The sequence below is a fragment of the Macaca fascicularis genome, chromosome 19 (genome assembly GCF_037993035.2).
Source record: "Macaca fascicularis isolate 582-1 chromosome 19, T2T-MFA8v1.1".
NCBI lineage: Eukaryota > Metazoa > Chordata > Mammalia > Primates > Cercopithecidae > Macaca > Macaca fascicularis.
Window position 1 is genome coordinate 104,811 of NC_088393.1, and position 20,213 is coordinate 125,023.

The 20,213-nt window shown below is 48.5% G+C and overlaps 1 protein-coding gene across 36 annotated transcripts in view; it reads left to right on the top strand.

Moving 5' to 3' along the window:
• The window catches only part of LOC135968371 (uncharacterized), a 239,494-nt gene that overhangs the window by 32,971 nt on the left and 186,310 nt on the right, over positions 1–20,213 (top strand). The window lies entirely within an intron of this gene.

Here is a 20,213-nt window from a genome sequence, read left to right on the forward strand (position 1 = left end):
TTATTAGCTTTGGCAAGGGAATCCTGAGTGATAAATTGGAAGAATGTTTCAGGAAATTCTGGAACCTGCAGTGAATCTGGAATCTGTATGAAATTGAGATTTGGATTCTCACGATTTCCTAATGCTACCCTGAAACCCAGCAGTTGACATAGTCGTAGAGCTTCAGTTGCGCTGCCCCAGTTCCACATTTTAAAAGGAACACGTTGCTTTCATCTAGAATGTTCGGAGCTCTAAGTGCTGCCAGCAGAGTGACCAGCTCTCTGCATCAGAGGGGAAGCCAGGGCTGCGTTCACGGTGTCGCGGCAGCCGGGAGCTGACCCTGGACCTCAGGCACGTGTGATGCTGACCATTTTCTGTAAACTCCAAGGGTGTAGTGGTCTCCTTGGCGCTTTACAGTCTTCTGAAGCTTTTGACGTGTCTGCACTTTATAAATTTTTCAGAAGTAGATGGTCTTTTCCCATACCCTTGGGCTGAGTTTCATCAGAGACTGGTGTGTGGGAAGCCCCACACCCACATCTGACAGGGAAGACTCTGGTGCCCAACTGAGGTCAGAGTGGAAATTTGTTCTTCCTTCCCTCCAGTCTGGTCCAGCTGCTCCCTGCTTGGCCAGAGAAGAAAATCATGCTTATCCAAGTCGTAGGCAAACCCCCTAAATCAAACATTTGTCTTTTTTCTTTAATATGCCCATTTAGTTTATATGGGATGATAAATAGAGAAATGTCTTTTAGGGGAAAATTAATTTCCTTAATTACAGAGAACTTTTTGGATAAAAACTGCAATCAGGAGGCTATTTTGTAATAAGATCTAGTTAAATACTACAGTGGAAAGCTCCTTATATTTGATCTTAAACTTGGGCCTGGTATGCGTGGCCGCACACTCGTACTCATGACGCCACGCTCAGCTGTGAACTACCGGCACAGTACATACTTTCTGGTTGCTTTTTTGAACGTCTTATTGCTTGGCCTCTCCGACTCAAATGTTGAGTTACGTTGATTCTGTTCAGAATGTTCATCCCTCCGTCTAGGGTCCAGTCGTCCATCTCAGAGGAGGAGACCTGAGGATGAGATAGAGGCCAGAGGGCTGTGGGGCTGAGGGCAAGGGTGGGGCATGGGGCCGGAGGGATGCAGGGCTGAGGCCGGGGCAGTGGTAGGAGGTGTATGGGGCTGTGAGCCAAGCTCCATGGTGGCCTCTATGAATTGGGAGACTCCAGGCAGGAATACAAGCTACTGACCCCTTGACTTCAGCCCTGGGACTCCTGACTTCCAGGGCTGAGAGAAGGTTTGCATTTGTGGTAATTTGTTGCAGCAGCAATAGGAAGTTAATGCATTGTATCTGTTCTTCACCTCCAAACCTTTGAAAAGTAACCCCGTTGTATTGGCGTTTTGTGTGCCCTAAATTCTAATGAGATGGTTTGTAGGAAATAATGGACACAAACGATGGCAGAACACAAAGTTGGACAGAAGCAGTGTCTTCTGTGGTTCTGTAGTTTAGGTCTCGGAAGTTAGATTTCGGTCAGAGTGTGTGGTCTTGTTCAGCGTATACCTGGAGTACTTGTTCAGAGCTCCTGGGGGAGTGGTCTTTAACACTGTTAGGATTAAAACTCCAAGCACATCAGGGCCAGAGTTCCTGAGTCAGTGTTAGGCGACCTTGGAATAAGAGTTGGCGTGTAGAATCTGCCCACTTTACTGGTATGAAGCAGCAAAGTCTTTTTTTTTTTTTTTTTTTTTTTTTTTTTGAGATGGAGTCTCGTTCTGTCTCCCAGTCTGGAGTACAGTGGCGAGGCCTCAGCTCACTGCAACCTCCGCCGCCTGTGCTCAAGTGATTCTCCTGCTTCAGCCTCCAAATTGCATGATTTATTTTCCTGTTTTATATACTTAGTATGTGAAAACTCTGCAAACTTTATTAATACAAATGACATGCCAGAACTTAGGAGAATCCAGCATTTTCCCATGCAAATTAGTAGTGATGTGGAATTCCTGGGCTGGTTTGGTTTTATAAGACATGGGATGGATTCTTTGCCTAATTTCTGTGGAACCAACAATTTTTAATCACCCAGCACTCTTACCTCGCTCAACAGCTCAGGTGAGGGGGTTCTTACTCCCACTGTCGTGATGAGAGGCAGGAGACTGAGGCTTAGATGAGCAGGTGACACATTACTGTCCAGCCCCACCCACCCTGTAGTTTCCTGCCATGGCTCAGCTGTCTTCCTGCAAGAAAGGACAGACACCCTGGTGCTGGGTAGAATTCCTTGTGAACCCCTTTCCATCCTCCAGGGAGTTCTTGCTTTACGGTGGTGGCTCATGGGGAGGCCTCTGGCCCACTGAGAAAGTCACTCAAGTTGTAACATTACTGTGTCTCTGTCCGGCTGCTGTCGATTGGGTGATTTGTAAAGAGACATGTATTGCTTACAGCTCTGGAAGCTGGAAAGTCCAAGGTCAAGGCAGTCCAAGGTCAAGGCACCTGCACATCTGATGTCCCAGGGCCTGTGGCTTACAGACGGCAGCATCTCACGGGGTCATGCGTGGCAGCAGGCGTCTCATCGGGACTCACATGGTGGAGGAGCAGGAGGGCTCCTCCAGGCCTCCCAACAAGGACACCAACCCCAGTCCTGAGAGCAGGACCTCCCAAAGGCCCCACCTCTTAATGTATCCCATCGGAGATGGTTTCAGCATGAGGTTTTGGGGACATTCAGGCCAAAGCCATTGCTCTGCTGTGGTGTTAGGGCTGCATGGCATCATTACTGCAGCAGAGCCACAGCCTTCTCATCTGCATGTGCTGCAGGAGGAAGACGCAGGTGCCTGTGCAAGTTGGGGTTCAGTGCAAGAAGTCGAGACCCTCTAGGAATCTTAGCAGGAGGAACTTAAGGCTTTGAGAACTGATACCTTAGGACTGTAGTTTTCTTCAGACTGTAAAAACCTTGGTGTGTGATAATACTGAACATTTCCTGAGCCCTGTGATCCTGTAAAACAGTGGTGGTTAAGACATTCCCCCTCCCCACAACGGCGCCCCCACTTTTACTGCAAGAAGCCCCTTCCCATGTGGCTTAGGCTGACTGGCGGATGACCATTTACCGAGGACAAGGCCAGACACAGGCCTTCAAACCCCCCTTCTCTGCCTTATAAGTGATTAGCTAAACTGCCTGTTCCCACTAATCAATCACCTCCCACCTTGAAATGGTTCTTCGTGGTGCAGTTGTGCCTAGGGGGGTGGACTTGTATCTGACTGTTGCCTTCCACAGAGGACGGTTAGGGTGGGCAGGAAACAATTCTCTGCTACAGGTCTGCATTCCAGGCTGTTTCCAGAAGTGGGAATTCTGGTGCCCTGGAGTCTGGGAATGGATTTCTAGTGTCCCAGCTTCAGGTGGAGTTGAAATTGAGTGAGGCAACCCACCACACCCATCTGGAGCCAGGAACTAGAGCCATTTTTAAAGTGGCAGTTTCTCCATAAGATTACCCAGAAAATGCGCTCAGCATGTTTCTTTCTTTCTCATATGCATTTGGCCATCTAAAATGGGAATGGTGGTTTTTTGAAGCATGGATGTAGTTTTAAATTTTGAGTATCGTAAACCTTAATGTAGCTTCTTAAAATGTTTGCCTGAGTATCTGGAGATTTACTAAACCTTTGGAGTGGTAATAATGAGTTGATCTATACGACTTTGCTTTCTATGATGCAATGAAAGTACTCTAATTAAAACCTCTGCAGTTGGGTCAGCAGGCTATTGGCCAAAACAAATTCTGCTTTTTGGGTTTCTTTAACCAAACAAGGGAGTAGAGTGTAGGCTGAAGTGGCAAATTCATTTCAGAGCACGCCAGAGCCCTCAGTGATTGAGCAGCCTTCTCAGGTGAACATGTAACGTGCCGTGAGTCTTGGCAAGCCTGGCTACTGATGTGTGCACGTGACACCACAGAGCCACACCTAGGAAGATGTGGTTTCTGTAACAAGCTTTGGAAAACCAAAGTTCAACTTAATTATCCAACTTTGTTACAGAAAAAGCTTAGACCAGATGGCCAAAGACCTGATTGTTTCATGGTTGAGACATGGTTATAAAATTGCCCTTACTTGGTGCCAATCGGTGTTGGTCCACAGTGATACTCCTCCAACCTCACTGAATAGTTTGGAGACTGATATGAGACTGTGAAAATCTCCTTAAGGTGAAAAGGGCTCTGGGGCACCCGGGAATATCCGCACACCAGTGGCCATTCCCCTATAAGGTGGAAAGGACGGCTGGGTCACACGGGAGCATCCGCACACCCGTGGCCGTCCTCTTTAAGACGGAAAGGGCTGCTGGGGTGCCCCGCAATATCTGCACACCCGCGGCCATTGTGGCTGTCCGCCTTTCTGCTCAGTCACCTCTGTGTTCCCACATTCAGGCTTTGGGACACTCATGAACAGCTCATCCCCTGGGCTGGTGAGGAAGGAGTGGGAGGTTGTTCTGAGGTTCTGTCACTGTCTGCCCTGTCATGAGCTGGGCAAGGCAGTGGCAGTGACCCTGGAGGAGTCTGGTCAGTGAGGGCTCCGGCAGGAAGTGCTGAGGCTTGAGGTGGCTCTGCCAGTCGTAACCAAATGTCTTCCCTCTTATTTCCATGATTCCTTCTAGTTCTGCACCTTGTACTTCAGAGTCTCTGTGTATCTATAAATACACATGAGTTACGATACAGGTGTCTCTTTCCCCTCTGTCTGGGGCTGGGTCCAGGGAGTGAAGTGCAAGACCCCCTTACTGCTGGATGCCCACCAGCACGAGGCACTGCCTGCCCTGCTAATGAATGCCTACAGCGAGTCCTGGAAGCCTCCTTCTGAGCACCTGGCCTGTTAACGGTGTATAGTCCCACCCTGAGCAGAGACTGGGGAGGCGGCGGCAGCACTGCCCCCATGGTGCATCCTTGGTGCATGGAGGAAAGTGTGTTCATGCTTAAAACACAGCCCATCCTCTCAAAAGCAGGGTGACAACCACATTTACTTCTGGAATCTTAAAAAAGGGCCCGTCTCTTTGAGAGAAGAACGTGCCATGTATGTGTGTACCTCCTTTGTTGTTTTTGAGACAGTTTCCCTCTGTCACCCAGGCTGGAGTGCGTGGTGCGATCTCACTGCAAGCTCCGCCTCCCGGGTTCATGCCATTCTCCAGCCTCAGCCTCCCGAGTAGCTGGGACTACAGGCACCCGCCACCACGCCTGACTAATTGTTTGTATTTTTAGTAGAGACGGGGTTTCACCGTGTTAGCCAGGATGGTCTCGGTTTCCTGACCTCGTGATCTGCCCACCTCGGCCTCCCAAAGTGCTGAGATTATAGGTGTGAGCCACCACGCCGGGCCGTATGTGTGTACCTCTTTACAAGTCTTGCCCAACCTTTGCATTGAAAAATTATGGAAAAACTTAAGGATGTAACTGACAAGAACTTTATAGGTTTCTCCAAGTAAAAATTTGGAAAACTTAAGTGAACCCATAATGTGTTTTATTTCTATGAGTCCCACACTTGGATTTTTAAATGTGGGCAAAACATCTATATGTTCTTCAGCCTGATTTCCGTGGAATCATGAATGAAACGTGCTGAAGTTGTCGTGCGGATTTTGTTATGTGGCGGTGACAAGTGGGGCTGGTCATTAAACAACTGGAGGGATCCCTGTCCTTTCTATACTTCTTTTGGACACTAGGCACGTGCTTGGGTGTTTTCTGTGTGTGTGGACAAGATGAGAACAGAATTTCCAGATTCACACGGTGGTATCTTCTCCCTTTTCTGTTAAAATGTGTCTTCTGCTGCTTCTACATAGACCAAGTGTTTTTCTCTTGCCTGTCTACATAAACGCTGTTTAACAAAAACCGTATTGTAGACATGTGAAGCTGAATTCCACATGATCAAGCAGATAGAGATGACTGAGTATACTGTTTTGTGGAAGGAAGGTTTAAAATGATTTTTAGCTTTTTCCCTGAAATAGGGAATACTTTTAACTTTTTCCTTGAGATAGGGAATAATGAAATGGGAAAATAATTAAATTTTCCCATGTAATTGTTAGATTATATTTAATTATTAGATTATTCATGTATTGCAAGGGAAAAAGGAACTAGATCACCCCATGTACCCAACTGAAAATTTAAAGGGTATGGGCGAATTCATTTGAACTCCTTTAATTTGTTTTTGTTTGTTTGTTTTTGACAGTCTCACTCTGTTTCTCAGGCTGGGTGCAGTAGTACAATGACAGCTCACTGCAACCCCAACGTTCTAGGCTCAAGTGATTCTCCTGCGTCAGCCTCCCCAACTGCTGGGATTTACAGGCGTTAACCACCACACACAGCTTATCACCTCTTGGAGACTAGCTTTGAGTTTGGGCATTCACTGAACTATATTTTGGTTAATTCTCAAAGTTTGTCACTGTTTATCTTTAATTTGCTAAAAATCTACATGTATTGTAAAATGCGTTACATTTCCTTAGCATTCACGGATTCCCTGTTAGTGGGGCAGAGACACAGAAGGGCAGAAGGCGTTCGGACATCATCAGGGTTGCAGTTGAGTGCTTGCCCCGAACACACTGGAGCTCTGGGCTCTGTGGCCCCACGGGGGTCCTCTGTCCACCGAGGGGGCCGGGTTACCTGGAAGGTCCCTCCAGCCTCTGCAATTTTGCCCTTTTCAGGTTAACATCTCATCGTTGTCCTGGACAGCACTGCCTTTCGTTCACTGATCCACGAGTGAACAGCTGGTCAGTGGCCAGTGCTGCTTCCTTCAGCTGGGAGGTGGTGATGTGATAACACTTCCGTGGAATTTGGTTCTTGGTATATTAAGGGTTCAGTTGTATGTTTATTTTTAATCTGCACCTCTGAATTGGTCTTTTGATTGCAAAGAGATTGCTTACTGGATTTGTTTCTGAATATTTGGTGGATAACAGGAGAACCTTGCTTATCTGTGTGTTCATTTAATGTGTTTTTGCCAGGCATTTATATGGGTGTGTTAGCCCTTAGCCCACTTTCTGTGTGTGGTGGAGTCATTGAAATCATTTATGTGAAGTCTCTCTTCTATTAAGGCCAGAGGACGTGGGGTGGTGTCTCCCTAAACTAGGGGGAAATGGCATTGTTCTGCCCTCCTCCCTGGGAATGCTGGTGTTTCCAGGTCTCTGAACTTGGCTCCCACACTGGGAGAGTGGCTGTGGCTTCTGGAGCCCGTTTTGTGCGGGACTGACTCCTTCACTTGCTTTATTCCCCATCGTCTTTGCTGCTTTATGACGCAGGGATGAGGGAGTTGCGCCCGGGGGCCTTGCCTGTGCCTGAAGGGCCCGATGCAGAAAACTCCTCATGGGAAGGATGTTCCTTGAGGGCAGCTTTTGGAGTCTTTTCCTACTTTTAACTGAGAAGCAGCTATTCACATGGTTCTATTCTGCTGGTGTGTTTCAAAATAATTGGTGTAGAGTTGCGAAGATGTCCGAGACACCCATGATCCACTCCGGGCAAGTGCCGGGCATTGTGCTCAGATGCCTTCAGACCACATTCACATGCCAAAGATTCTTGCTTGGTTATTCTCAAACTTATGAGAATCTAAAACGCGAGCCACGGTATGGATTTTCTCTTGAGCCCCCATGACTTTGCCTTGTATTTTGGGCATGAATGACTTCATCAAGGGGAAAGAATTTGAGGAAGGAGCCTCTGAGGCTAGGAGGGGGTGGGAAGGGGCGGTGGGAAGAGAAGGGAAAAGGAGCTGTAGAGAGAAGAGCCAGACTGGGGCTGGGGCATCTCCCCATGATGCTCCCCTACCCCTGGCGCGAGGCCCCAGGGACTGACTGATTTTCCCACAGGAAATGTGTATGATTGCGTGTCTGTTTTGTGGGCTGGCCATTTGGATTGAGGGAATGTCTGTTGTGATTCCTTATTGATTCAAAGGTTGGAAAGGTTTGTGCTCAATACAGGGGTCTCTTGGTGCGATGGGAAAATGTGATCGCAGCCGCCTTCAGGGTGGGGAGAGCCCTTGAGGCCCTCAGTGGTGGCCGGTGTCGTCCTTCACCTCCCTGGGTCAGCTGCCCTCAGGGTGGGAAGGGAGGTCCTCGGTGGTGGCCGCTGCTGGCCTTCGCCTCCCTGGGTGAGGGCTGCTCCATCCCCGGCTCTCCGACTCCTTGCCTGCACCTTCCTCATTGGAAGCCGTGATCCATCAACTTTGTCCACGCGTGTCCTGCAGACTAGTGCTGACTGCAGGTTCAGCAGTGGTCAGAGGAGGCCAGAGGAGGCCCTCGTGATGCGAAGCTAAACGTTTAATGATGGCGCTGCTGAGTGCATGAGTCGCGTCAGGCCAAGAGTCTGGGTAGGAGGGAACCGCGGGGTGGAGGGAAGACTGGACAGATGGGTGCTTTCCTCGGCCTCCGGGAGCATGGCCAGGTCCACGCTCAGACCTCCTGGTTTCTCCCATATTTCCATAAATAGCAAGGGAAGGACTCGGGGCACCCAGGGACCTCAGGGGTATAAGCTGTGTCCTCATGTGGCCCCAGTGTGGCCAGTGACGTTATTCTCTTTAACCTTAGGCTTATTTTGTATAAAAACACAAAGGGACAGAAGTAGTTCAAGGGCCTCTAAAGACTTATGTAATTGTTAATAGGCCTACTTTTATGATTTCTTATGTATTAAGAGCAAATCATGAAACAAACTCATTTCTGTTTGAAGAAGTCTTTACTGTCCTCATTTTTGTGGCAAGCAACATTCTTTGCTTAGTGAGCATTAGTACCCTCCTGCCCAGTGCCGTTGCCTGGCGTGTCGTCGCACGCACCTCTGTCCATTGGTCTCCGTTCACCTTTCCACCTAGAATTGTAGGAGGGGCGCTGGGATCTTAGGGCTAGAAAGAAACTCTGAAGACCACTTTCAGGGGTGGCTTTTAGTCAGGGATCTCCACAGAGACAGCCAGCCGGGTGTGCGTGTGTCTCCAGGGCGAGGCTTGCTGCAGGGGCTACAGAGTCCAGGAAGCCACAGGACCCACAGCCTGCAAGCTAGAGTCCTGGGATGGTGTGGCTTGAAGACTTGAGAAGGGGAGGGTGCAGATTCCACCCGGGTCTGAGGAGCTGAAACCCAGGAGCACGGGCTGCAGAAGACGGATGTCACTGGCCCATCAGCCAGACAGGTGGAGTGAACCCAGTTTTCCCCGCCTTGCTGTTTTACTCGGGCCCTGGGTGGATAGGGTGGTGCCCCCCACACCGGCGAGGATGGGTCTCCACTCAGTCCAGAGGCAAACATGCATCTCACACAGAAATAATGCAGAACCAGCCATCTGGGCACCCCGGGCACGCTCAAGTCGATGCATAAAACCAATGCCGCGCGTGGCCCTGACGTCTGCGTGTTCGCATCACTCCACGCACGTTGCTCGGTCATCGCCTCGGTGAGTTTGTAAGTTCGTTGTGTGGTTCTGGGGGCCTTTGTCCCGGGTGGTGGTGGTGGTGGTGGTGGTGGTGACAGGCTCCCCACCGCCCAGCTCAGGTACGGAAGGTGATGCCACCAACCGCTCCTTATTTCTCAGACACTTGAGCGGGAGCTCTGTGCAGCCAGTTCCACCTGCAGCAGCATCTGTTCCCTATGCCGATTCCATTTGGAGTGTGTGCCTCCCTTCTGTTGAGGGTGCAGCCTTCTTTCAGGGAAGAACTGTGTCCTGTTCGCCTATGTCTCCTGTGGTGTATCTCATGGCTGAATAAGTAGCTATAGGATACCTCGGTGGCTGAACGATAGGTTCATTGAAAGGAAAACTTTATACTTTTTTTTTCTTTTTGGGACGGAGTTTCATACTCAACGCCCAGGCTGAAGTGCAATGGCATGATCTTGGCTCATTGCAAACTCTCCCTCCCGGGTTCAAGTGATTCTCTTCCCTCAGCCTCCCAAGTAACTGGGGTTACAGGCGTCTGCCACCATGCCTGGCTAATTTTCGTATTTTCATTAGAGACAGGGTTTCACCATGTTGGCCAGGCTGGTCTTAAACTCTTGATCTCAGGTGATGCACCCACCTCGGCCACCCAAAGTGCTGGGATTACGGCCATGAGCCCCTGCACCCAGGAACTTAATACCGTTTTTTTTTCCTTTAAATCATAATGGGCTTGTTAAATGCTTATGTTAATGTTTATTTTTAAATATGTTATCTGTGACCTTTCAGCTTTTCATAGCACTTCTCGTGTGAGTATTTAAAAAAGGCCCTTTAGTCGTGGGGGAGAAGGAGGTTATCCCTTTCAGCAGAGGGAGGTGGAAGAACAGGCCCTGGTGGGTCTGAGCACAGGCAGTCACCCCAGCCTTGGTGCATGCTTAGGTCTGTTCTCCGTTCACCGTAGCCGCCTCAACTCTCATTGTCAGCTTAAAAATAAGCTTTTTCCTCTTTCTAATCAGAACAGTTAGTTTGTTAACCGTCACATTAAGGTATCGAGAATGATGGCTTTCAGGCCTCAGATATGACACAAGTAATAAATGCAGCTGACCCTGAACAACGTGGGTTTTGAGCTTCGAAGGATCACTTATGTTAATTTTTTTTCCAACCAAACCCTTACTGAAAAAACCTGGCTTTGTGGAGGGCCGACGTTTCCTACATGTGGTTCCATAGGGTGGCCGTGGGGTCCTGTGGATACGTAGATTTGGGTAAACTCGGGCATGTTCTGGAATCCATGTCCCTGTGTATACAGAGGGACAATTGCAGCTTTTTAGAAGTTTGTGTCCTGCCTTGTCCTAAAAAGGTTCCAAGGTGGATGCAAAATTATTTCATTCCTTTGGTTTTCTTGGTGGGATATTGATGTTTATTCTTCAGTGTCTAAAATCCTGTGTGAACAGAGTTACCGCTTCAGGAACAAAGCCAGTCTGGAAACACATATTGAGATATCCACCTTTTCTTCATGGTTTCACAAAAGGCCATGATCATATTTTATTCAGTTGAACCATAGGAAACTGCCAATATTTGCTGGTTTTGGCCTACAAAATGGCAAGTTCGTACGATATTAAAAACAAAGGCTTCCTGGATGGGGAAAATAGGAATCGGTAAGAACCTGAAGTTCTCTGTCATGGCCTCTGAGTCACAGGTAAATAAACCTGCGTGATGGGGAGTTGACTGTACAGTATTTTCCTTCTGTTTTGAGACTGTCAGAAAAAGGTCAGTTCCATTGCGTTGGGTCCCTTTGCCTCACCTTTGCTGCATAGGGGACTTGCCATTATACCTCTTGTTCCCAGTGCCCAGGAGGCTGATGCCACATAGAAGACCTGCAGGTCGGTGGATGTGAAACAGGCATCGGACACGCTGTGCACCTTGGGACGCATCTGAGAAGTTCGTGCTTGCGGCAGGTCTGAGGGGAGGACGTGTTCCATCTCCTCTCCCTTCTCTGGCTTTGCAGGCCTTTGAAGTTGGTCTTGGAAAATGAAATTAGTTAATACTGATTTAAGCTCCAGGTCAAAGTCTGGGGGCCGAAGAGACCCGCCCTTCACTAGGGGTGTGAAGCATTGGGTCTTCCCATCAGGAGGCAGCAGGGACTCGAGAAAGCCCCACATGCCCTCCAGTTCCCTTATGTTGAAAGGTTTTGTACTCGGCCATGCCGGGTCATTTTGGGAGGTGAGCAGGGGATTCACATGGGGGTGTGCAGTATTCTTAGGTGTCAGGTGCGAGAGTTGAATTTGTAGAAGCTGTGCAGATAGGAAAGGGCCTGGCAGGGAGTACTGTTTACACGGAGCCGATTTAACGCGAGGTCTGTGCTCTGCCTGGGTCCGTGTCTGACCGGTGTCTCCCAGTCTGCAACAGGACGTTGACGTGACTTGGCGCCATCGTCCCACTCTGTGTAGACGTCTGAGGATCTGTGCGCCGCTGCTCTGTGAGAATGCGTTGTGATAATGAACTGAGAAACAGTGAACAAACCCTGAATTGGTTAGCACTGGTTCCACGGCCACTTCTGCTGTGGTTGGAGTCATTCATAATAAAGTGTGCTGGACTGCTATGCAGAGCTCTGAATTTCAGAGGCCCTTTAACTCGGCAGCTAACCAGCTGCTTCCTTCAGAAGACATTTGAGTCCCCTTTACCTACCAGGGTGACCCTGGGAGTTTGAAGATGAGTGAGACAAGCCCTCTGTGTCTTGTCGATTTTACTGTCCAGAGGGAAGACAGATGTGGATGGTGAAGGAGGCCCTATCAGAGGTCAGCGCACGTCAGGTTTGTTTCTTCAGCACTTGCTATGTTCAGGCGTTGCCCCGGGCCATGTGCAGAGCATCTGGGGACCCTGCCCATGGCATCCCAGGCACAGCTAGCATCTGCGCCATCTTCATACTTGGCCTGAGTTTTGGGGAAGTACCGAGGACGGCTTCTGCCTTTGCTGGAGAGAGTTGGAAGTCAGGGCAGCCCTCCACAAGGAGATGATCGCCAGCTGATTCCTCAAGAAAGAGAGGTGGTCCCCACATGGGCAGAGCAGGGCAGCATGCACAGACCTGTGTGTGGGGTCTGGGGCATGTGCATCTGAGTGGGGTCTGCTGGGAGACAGCAAGGGCGAGGTGTGAAGGCAGTTGGAATTTACAGGATAAATTATCACTAAGGCGATGCTGGGAAAACATAAAATTGGGACTCTCTGGGGTAAACGTGGACTTAGGGTGACCCTGGGCGTGGGTGTTTTCAGGCTCTGAAGGCAGAGATTTAGGAAATTGGGGCAGAGCTGAGCCCCAGACGAGGATGAAGACCACCCTTGGGATGTTAAACGAGACAGGGGTGGAAACCCAGTGAATGTCATGGGGGGGTCAGTCCAGCAGGCAGGCAGCAGAGGAGACCGGTGTCCTCAAAGGCCCCTTGGGCCTGTCTCTGAAAGTGCTGGGATTACAGGCATGAGCCACTGCTCCCTGCTGATACTTTTAAAATTTCTAAGCTACTCTCTCTCATACCCACTCCCGTATTTTTTTTTTTTTTAAGACCAGGTTTATGGCTATATTTTTTCCAAGGGAATCAAAAAGTTACCTGTTTGAAGTACAAATAACACCGTGTTTAAAAATCAAAAATGCCAATTTGCATAGAAGTTTCCAAATACCCAGTTGGTTTGAGCCTTGCATTGCAGTGTCACTACCTGCTCTTAAATTTCTACACGATGTATAGATAGCGAGGCAGGGACGGCTCGTACATCTTCAGGTTTCGATTCTACTTACTTGGGCTATATTTTCATTTATTTTGGCATACCTGTGGGTGTGGCAAGCAATGCCAGGGTATTTATTTTGAATCTTGTCCAATAACAGCTGGGAAGATTTTCACATTTTTAGAATTTTCATAGTAATAGTTATAATTTACAAAGAATTTTAAATTGTGTAGTCATTATTTTGCTTTTTTTCTAGATGTGCCCCGAAACAGGGTTGCTAACTATCATTCTACATCAGAGGATTCAGAACAGTACCCTTCTGGAGCAGATGCCTGTAATCGAGGAATTCTGCCTAGTCAGTTCACTTTAAGCGTGTTTAAAAGGTTTTCTTTATCCTAGTTGGCACCTGTGGCTATAGTTGGTTTTCATTGCTGAAGAATATTCCACGATGGAAGCCGTAATTCATCTGTTTTTCATATCGGTGGACATTTGGATTGTTTTGGGAGGGTGTGTATGTCTATTCAGCCTTCATTTTTTCAGGATTTTTTTGTAGAAGATAATGTAACAGTGTAACATCCTCTGCTAGGGAACCAACACGAACCCTGATTACAGCCACACAGACTCTCACACAGACTCTCAGGCCTTGTTACCAACACACAGAACCATTTTCTTAAGTTGAAACACAGTAGCAGAACCTGAAGCCATGTGAACGGTTCCTCCGATCTTACACTTGGAATTCACTTTTTATTGCTATGTCTGCTAATTAGGAAGCATATCAATTATACAGAAATCTGAGAATGTAAAATTATACGTTTATAACAGAAAAAACCTTATTTAATAGCCCAGAACACATGGCTATGTTTTTCCCTCATGCCCCACCACTGTTATCTTTGCTTGAAATGGGAAATGACACTTGAATGCGGTTTTCTAGCCACTGTTAGACTGGCATAGTTCTTCAGAGACAGAGGATGTAAAGCACATGGAGAATTTCTGTTTGTGGAATGTGATTTCCCGGTCGCCTCATTCAGGTTACCACCGCCTTCCCCTCTGGCCGCCTGCACCGTGGGATGTCTGAGAAGGTCCCTGTTTCATCCTCTGGAAATTCTGAAAAGGAAGGAGAGGAGTGCGTGCAGGGTGTGGTGCATTTGTGTTGGTCCTTCCAGCTTTTATTTGGAGTCTCGGCTACCTTGGTGGTTCCTGCCTTTATGTCCCTAGGTCGTGGCTTCGTCCTTGTGTCTAACTCACAGGCAGACAGATGGAAAGGGAAGTTGTATTCAGCCAACAGCTTGATCTTATTCTCAAGGCTCAAATCGACTGGGTATTTGGAGACTTCTGTGCAAGTGGACATTTTTGGTTTTTAAACATGGTGTCTTATTTGTACTTCAAATGGGAAACTGGTTCTCTTGGAAAACATGTAGGCATAAAGCTGGTTCTTTAAAAAAAAAAAAAAAAAAAAAAAAAAAAAAAGGGAGTGGGTGTGAGAGAGTGGCTTAGAAATTACACCAGTAATGGTCGGGAGTGGTGGCTTATGCCTGTAATTCCAGCACTTTGAGAGGAGGAGGCAGGTGGATCCCCTGAGGTTAGGAGTTCCAGACCAGCCTGGTCAACATGGTGAAACCCCGTCTGTACTGAAAAGATGAAAATTAGCCGGGCATGGTGGCAGGCACCTGTAATCCCAGCTACTTGGGAGGCTGAGGCAGGAGAATCACTTGTACCCGGGAGGCAGAGGTTGCAGTGAGCCGAGATCGCACCACTGCACTCCACCCTGGGCGACAGAGCAGAAACTCCATCTCAAAATAGAAAAACACAAAAAACAAAACAAAACAAAAACCCAGTAATGAAAACCTGATTGCATCATCTGTGATGGAGATGGCGGATTATTTCATTTTTAGTGACAGGATGAATTGGATATGTTTGCAGTATTGATTTGATAAAGGAAATAGTGAGAACCAAATGTGCCGCCCAGCTTGGGCCTCGCCTTTGGCAGAACACCTGGCGGGCAACAGACTGGAGACTCGGAGACCGAGGGGAGAATTCTCACGCTGTGACGCTGGTGCAGTGTGTGCTTCTGGACTCCTGCTGGAGGGAGCTGCCCCTTTGCCTTGCAGGCTTTGGTGCAGTGGAGACCTTAGGACCTGCCCCTCCTGGTACACCTGTGGGTGTGGCGAGCAGTGCCAGGGCTGAGGCACAGGTGTTGAGCCCAGAACGTGGGACGGGAGAGGTTGCACACGCCGTCAGGCGTCTGCTCCAGCAGCTGGGGGTTTCTACAAGGGGGCGGGACGTTGGTTTTCCTCCTTGAATTTGGGTGGGGAGGGTGTCGTGGGGTGCTGTGTCTGCACTTGTGTTGCTCTGAGGTCAAGTTGTGGCCCCGAGTCCCTGTCCCCCTGCCAAAGTGAGGTTTTGCCCATTTTCAGGTCAGATTTCCCTTGGGTCCGGGTCTCTAGGAGTGGGGGGCAGTCGAAGGGGGCATGAGCACGGTGGACGCCCGTGGGCCTCTTCCTCTCCCCTCAGCTCCTGGGTTGTGTGTGAAGAGCTGCCCAGCGGAATCACCCTCCTGCCTGGTGTTTCATTCACCAGAAATCGTTCTCACTGTGGACTCTTGAGTCAAATGTAATCCAGGAATGGAACGTGCTGTTGCTGGATGCCACAAACAGCATCAGGAGCCTAGTTGGGGATTATATGGTCTTACCCCACACCTTAAAAGTAAAGACTATAGTTGTCAGGCGTCTGAGCCCAAGCCAAGCCATCGCATCCCCTGTGACTTGAACGTATATACGCCCAGATGGCCTGAAGTAACTGAAGAATCACAAAAGTGCAAATGCCCTGCCTGGACTTAACTGATAACATTCTACCAGAAATAAGTGAAAATGGCCAGTCCTTGCCTTAAGCGATGATTTTTTTGTGTGTGTGTGAAATTCTTTTTCCAGGCTCATCCTGGCTCAAAAAGCTCCCCACTGAGCACCTTGTGACCCCCACTCCTGCCCGCCAGAGAACAACCCCCATTTGACTGTAATATTCCTTTACCTATCCAAATCCTATAAAACGGCCCCACACTTAGCTCCCTTCGCTGACTCTTTGGACTTAGCCCGCCTGCACCCTGGTGAAATGAACAGCCATGTTGCGCTCACAAAGCCTGTTTGGTGGTTTCTTCATATGGATGTGCATGACAATAGTTAAGGGGATACTGAAGTTTTTGGCAGCTCCAAGAGCTTTTTCAGTTTGTGTGAGGACATTTTAGGCAGAAGGAAAAGCTTGCTTAGAGAATCTTACAGAAATGTTCGGTGCAGTGCCATTAACTCGTGGAATAAATGTGTAACTTTCCATGGCAGACCTCTGGAAAGAGACGCAGTTTGAGTGCACCCTGGCCTGCTCGCTACAAGAATCGGCCGTGTCACCCCGCTTTCCGTAGGTCTGCAGGTGTGCGTGGTCTATTGCCCTGCACTGTGGCCATGGAAGGGAAGATGATCTGGAATGCTGGCGACAGTTATCAGTGCGTGTTGATGTGTGCTGCTTTCTACAGGGGAGAACATTTCTGTTTAATAAGCATCTCATCTCGATGATGACTGCAAGATATTTCAGTCTCATTCAATAGTGTTTCTGGGTTCCTTCTGTTTTTAATCTGCTTTCTAGCACTAGGCAAGTGAAGACATGGAAAGTAAAAACCAATCGAACTTGTAGAGACATGGTGTTGTGTAGGAGCAGACTGTAGCCTCTGGCTCTGTTTAAAGATTGTAGTAAACCTCTTACCTGGCATAGTCAGGGTGTAAATTATCTTGTTTAATCGAAATGTGTATGAGTCATGTATTGTTGATGAGCCTGCATTGTTGATGAAATACCAGATTTTAAGGGAACATGTCAATGTGCTGTAAGATACCAACAAAGTTCCTCACTGAGGTTCGGCGCGGGTTCGGAGCAGCTGGGCCTTAGGTCACCAGGGTCGTCTCTGGGAGCAGATGCTCAGTGTGGGCATTAGTCACTTAGCCTTTCCAGAGCCGAGGAGCAGCTCTCTGTGGTGGTTTTTGGAACCTGTACTTTGAGTCAGTTTGTCCCACTTGACTCGAAGTTGCCGCGCGATTTCAGACTTTTGCCTCCACCGTGCGCTCGTTTTCTTGTCCCCTGATAACTGCCTCGGTTGCCCCGGCCTGACATTTGAGCCTTGTCGTTCATGGACAGAGGCTCCGTGGTGGGGCAAAGGCCACGACTCCGGCTTGCACAGTTCTGTGCCTCTCAGCATGGTTTATCACATCACTCCCGGGATCTCCCGTTTAGAGGAAGAGTGTCCCTTTCCTGCAGGTCCTGTGTGGTGTGGAAACCACCCCTACCTACCTTTCTCCTGTTTGAACTGTACCGTGAAGCTATTTCTGTTCTAGTCAACCATCAGAATTTAAGGAACAGTGATTTATGTAACTTATCACACGCTTCTCAGCAGTTCTTCATGAATTTCATTCTGTTTTGAAATTATTGCAGTTTTCATGGCTATGCTGGTCTCATGTTGTGGCCCTTGAAATGAATTCCCTTCCCCATTGTGTGTTAAGGTTGTGCCTGGGAGCTATTGAGGCCTCACCTCTGCTTAGGGCAGTGGCTTTGCTCTCCTGACAACAGGAAGAATCTTATTTAGAGCATTTCTAATGTGGTTTTTGCTTCCAGACAGAGTTACTTTTTTTCACAGAGACAGCCACTAAAGTCATAAATTATGCTGAGGATGCACACACACGGGTCAGCTGACAGTGGAGTCCAGAACGGATCCAAAGACACAAAAGCAGTTCAGTGGAATTTGAGTCTTGACAACAAATGGTGCTGGAATTATGGGACAGCCGTATGCAAAAGAGTGAAAACAGGGAGAAATTCCTGTATGAAAATTAAGGTGGACCATAGCCCTGAATGTAAAATACCAAACTACAAAACCTGCAGAACAAAGGGAAATTGTGGAGACCTAGGGTGAGAGCTCTTAGCCATACCATGATCCATAATCAAGGAAGAAAACAAGTAGGTAAGACTCATCAAAATTAAACTTCTAATATAAAAGACACCCCTAGGGAATTGAAGAGACACATTTTCGATAGATGGGGAGAAGATGTCTATGAACCATGCAGCCGGCAAAGGACTCGTATCCAGAATGCACAGGACTCCCATGGCTCATGACAGAGAACAAACCACCTGACTTAAAGGCGGAAGAGACCTGAACAGATGCTTTGCTGAGAAGGACTAGGGGATGGCCCGAAAGCATCTGAAATGACCTTCAGTGTGACTGGTTGCACTGAGATGTGCACCGAAGCCGCAGTGAATTTGTTCACACCCCTGCTGGAGCGCCTGACTAAGGTCTTCCGACAGCCCCAGGTGCTGGTGAGGACAGGCAGTCGGGACTCCTGTGCGATGCTGGGGTTCAGCACGGTGCAGACAGCTTGGCGATTTCTTACAAAACTGAACTCACACAAACGTGGGGCATGGTAACCCCAATCCTGGGTATTTACCCTAGAGAAACAGAATCTGATGTTTAAGAAAAACTGTGCCCAGATGTTAATAGCGCTGTCTATAGTTGCCCAAAACAGGTTACAATGTGCCACAGCCATATGTGGAATAATAAATACCCAGCAGCCCCGGGGCCTGGCTCTTGATCACAGGACACCCCAGGTGCACCTCCAAGCACGATGCCCAGGAAATCGTGATTTTGCCAGTGTTTTGCGACAACACTCGCAAAAGACAGACCCGGGGGATGGGAGGACACGGAGAGGGTGGTTGCTGAGAATGGGAGGGTATGCTTATGAGGCCCCGTGAGTGGGTTTGGGGCTGTTGGACTGTTCTGCTTGTGTGATGACGATTATGGGAATATTTGTGCCGAAATTCACAGAACTGAACACTGTCCACTTTACAGTAATTTTTAAAAAGTGGTAATATGCTCATTTTCGGTACTGTTTTTAATGGAAGATGGAGTTTGCAGATGATTTGTCAGGGCAAGCCTGTCTCAAGAGTTTGTAGACGATTCTTTAGGGGCCTGTCTCAGAGCGGTTGGGTTGGGTTGGAAAAGCCTTCCCTGTTGGGGGCAGTAGCATGGGGCATGGAAAGGATATTGCCAAGGAAACACGTGGAATCCTTTGAGGAAGCATGTGTATTTCTAACTTGCTATAAGATAGAATTGGAAATTGTAATGGCTTTGTTTTCTAGAGTCTTGGTAGAATAGGGAAGACAGTGTAATAAAAGCTAATTTTGAAATGAAGAATTTTAAAGATTTTCAACAGCAATTGCTCTAGGAAGTCACCCTGGAAATGTTTTTAAAGATGTTCAGTAGCAATAGCTCTAGGAAGAGTCACCCTGGAGTTGCTTCTTGAGCATTGGTTTCCTGGCTGTATCTTCCGACTTTCATTTTTAAGTTTTGCTGTGAGTTGGGGATGTGTGGGAATAGCCATCCCCAGGTGTTGGGTAGGAGTCGCCCTGCACGGGGGTGCATGTGCCCCGAGGCCTGAGGCACTGTTTCAACCTAGCTTGGAACATGGGGACTCTTGTCAGAGTAAGAGTACCAGCCTGGCAGGCTGGGGGAGCCCCGGGGTGGTCTGGGCACTGTCCTCCCTGCCTGCAGGATGGCAGCTGGAGGAGCTCGAAGGCTGCCTGCCTCATGGCTGTCAGCGCAGCAGCTCCTCTTGGCCCTGGAGCAATCTTTGGGTCCATGAGTCTCTGTGCCAGGACTTGCCTCCTGGGACCTCCGCCATTGTCCTGAGGGCCCTGGTGCCACTTTCCCGGTGGGACCCAAGCCTCAGGCAGCTACGACCCCAGATTCGGTTGCTTTCCCTGCCGGCTCATTGCAGCACGAGTGCTCACCTCACTCAATGTAGAGCCTCAGGTTCCTTCAAGATCCCCAGAGATGGAATCTCCCAATTTAACAAGACAGTTGGTGACAAGATTTGAGCGGCACTGATTTAACTCAGCTTCCAGAGTTTAAGTTCCCAAGACACAGTCCTGCTCCTTCCTCGGCCTCATCCTGTGTGGCTGGTGTGGATGCGGGGTTTCCAGAGGGTGGGGCTGAGGCAGGTCAGCAGCAGGGGGATGGCTCATTATTGATCGCTCAATGCCTTGAGGATAACTAGGATTAATGACCTTTATAGGGCTGTAGTTTTGGAGTATATATATGTGCGTGTGTGTGTGTGTGTATGTGTGTATATATGTGTGTGTGTGTGTGTATATATATATATTTAACCAAG